This window comes from Magnolia sinica, chromosome 16 (genome assembly GCF_029962835.1).
Source record: "Magnolia sinica isolate HGM2019 chromosome 16, MsV1, whole genome shotgun sequence".
NCBI lineage: Eukaryota > Viridiplantae > Streptophyta > Magnoliopsida > Magnoliales > Magnoliaceae > Magnolia > Magnolia sinica.
In genome coordinates this window covers 52,421,858-52,424,612 of record NC_080588.1, presented here as the reverse complement: position 1 = coordinate 52,424,612, position 2,755 = coordinate 52,421,858, and the positions used below count along the sequence as shown (strand labels likewise).

The 2,755-nt window shown below is 39.7% G+C and overlaps 1 non-coding gene across 1 annotated transcript; it reads right to left on the bottom strand.

The window, feature by feature from the left end:
• Positions 1-677: 677 nt before the first annotated feature.
• On the bottom strand, positions 678-784 carry LOC131230017 (small nucleolar RNA R71). Its single transcript, XR_009163746.1, has one exon. It is a non-coding gene; the product is annotated as a small nucleolar RNA R71 (small nucleolar RNA).
• Positions 785-2,755: the final 1,971 nt, after the last annotated feature.

The window sequence follows — 2,755 nt, the reverse complement described above, 5'->3', positions numbered from 1 at the left end:
TAATTCTCTCTCTTTTTCTATTTTTAGATTTCTATTTTTTTAAGGTTTAGGTTAGAATATGAAATAGAGAGCTGAGAGTGTTTCATGCCCAAGTGGGTTCGTGACAACACTCGACGTCTTTTGAGTGAAGGAGGATTAGTTGAGGGGTTATCTATCCATCACAGGGTTAGACACTACTTAAGATCCTAAGAGTTAATTGAAGCTATGGCTGAAAATGAACCTGTAAATCAACCGGTAAATTAGCCACAACCTCGAATTGCGAAAGTCCAGGATAAGAATGAAGTGCACCATGCGTCCCCGCCTCGTACTTTACAAGATTACTTGCAACCGACGGGGGCGAGCACCCCTTCTTGTATAGTTTTTTCTAAGAAACACAGGAAACATGGGTATCAAGCCTGGAGTGATCCAACTCTTTCTAAAGTTCCTTAGACTTGAATCTGAAAGTCCATACCTACACTTGTAGTCCATACCTACACTTGTAAAAATTTGACGAGGTTGTAGCCACTTTATACTTTTCTAACGTGTTTGAGGATACAGTCAAGCTAAAACTCTTTCCTTTTTTCTTGAAAGAAAAAGCTAAGACATGGTTGCACTCACTACGTCTGCGATCTATTGACACATGGAATGACATGATGAAGGAGTTAATAAAAAAATTATTTCCATACCATAAGACGAACACCATCAGGAAGTTGATCATAAACTTCGCCTAAAAAGAAGATGAAACATTCTTCCAATGTTGGGAGCGGTTCAAGGATCTCATCAATTCATGCCCACAACACGGTTTTGAAATGTAGCACATAACAACTTTCTTCCATGATGGACTGACATCTTTCATGTGCTAATTCATTGAGACGATGTGCAATGGGGAGTTCATGAACGAAAATGTTGATGAGGTGTGGGATTACTTTGACAAACTCGCTGAAACCGCACAATCATGAGACATCTCCCCAAAATCTAGCACCACATCTACGCTTACTCAAGCAAGGGATATGGGTGGGATATACTTGCTGAAAGTGGATGATTATATAAATGCTAAAGTTGCCAGTCTCGCAAGGAAGGTTAAGGCCATGAAACTTAAAAAGGATAAGGCTAAGGAAGTTCTTCGCGATATTTGTGCTTACAACATACATACAACTGAAAATTGCCCAATGATACCTTCTTTTCAAGAAGCACTGAACGAGCAATCAAATGTCGTGAACAACTACTAAAGACCTTTCAATGGACCCATCTCTAACACATACAATTCTATTGGAGAAATCATCTGAACTTTAGCTGGAGGAATGGACAAACTTCTACTCCTTAAGGAATCCCTAACCAATTCTTGAATCAAGGGAAATCTCAAGAGGATCCGGTCTAGAAACATATTCAAAACCAAGAGCTTATCAATCAGAGTATATTGCAAACCCTTCAAGACCTTTCAAAGGTCATACAAGGGCCCGAGGAAAAAAATTCAATTGGGAAAAAATGGATTCTTCCAACCTAATCTTTCCCCAATCATAAACCGCAATACGAAATAAGTGTTCCAAGCTCTTCAAATCAAATGGAGCAAGCTAAGTCTATCACCACTCTTAGGAGTGGGAAGATAATTGAAAAATCTATTCCGGTAAGGGTTGAAAAGTCTAAGGACCCGGAAGTAGATAAAACTGATAGACCTAGCAACACTCCATAAGAGTTAGAATTGGAACTTCAAAGCAAACCGATTGCACCATTCCCCCAATTGTTGATTACACTAAAATCTCTCTCTAACTCTCAGGACATTCTAGAGGTGTTGAAACAAGTGAAGGTCAATATTCCTTTACTGGATGCGGTTAAACAAATACCTTTATATGCCAAATTTCTGAAAGACTTGTGTATGACCAAAAGAAGGCAAAATATTCAAAAGAAAATATTTTTTAACTGAAGAAGTGAGTGTCATCCTAAAGCAAGATGTGCTATAGAAATACAAAGATCTCGGTAGCCCAACCATTGCTTGTGTAATTGAGAATTACTGCATTGAGCACGCACTTCTTGACTTAGGAGCGAGCGTAAATCTGATACCTTACTCGGTCTGCGAACAACTAGGTTTCGGTGAATTGAAACTTACCTGAACCACATTATAACTTGTTGATTACTCGGTTCATGTATCGAGAGGATAATTGAGGATATGTTGGTCCAGGTTGACAAATTTTACTACCCAATAGATTTTATCATCCTGGATACTCAACCCATCGTGGACATAAGCACTCAAATTCCTGTCATTCTTGGTTGCCCATTTCTTGCCACATCAGATGTAATCATTAATTTTAGGAATGGAGTTATGAGTTTGTCTTTTAGAAATATGACATTAAAGTTAAAATCTTTTTCAATGCGGGTAAACAGTTAGAGGATGATAACGATTCCCATGACATTAACATGATTGACTCTTTCATGGAAGATAGAAAACTTTTGATCTTATCCTCTGACCCTCTAGAGACGCGCCTGGCCCACTCCCATGATTTGATGATGATATAATTAGGAAGATGGGGACCATGCTGCATACCATGCCGGTACTTGAAGTTAACCGGTGGAGGCCTGGGTCCTTACTCTTACCCGGGTGGTAGACTCCTAGGAGTTTCAACACCGGGTCAAGGGTTCGAGTACCCACCAGTGGTGAAATCCCATGGCGCGTGTGTGTGGGGTGTGTGTGTGCATGTGTAAAAAAAAAACTAGTGGAGGCCATAATTTGAAGAATTACCCCAAACTTATGTAGTGTCTCTACCGTCCAAGCTCAAGGCAC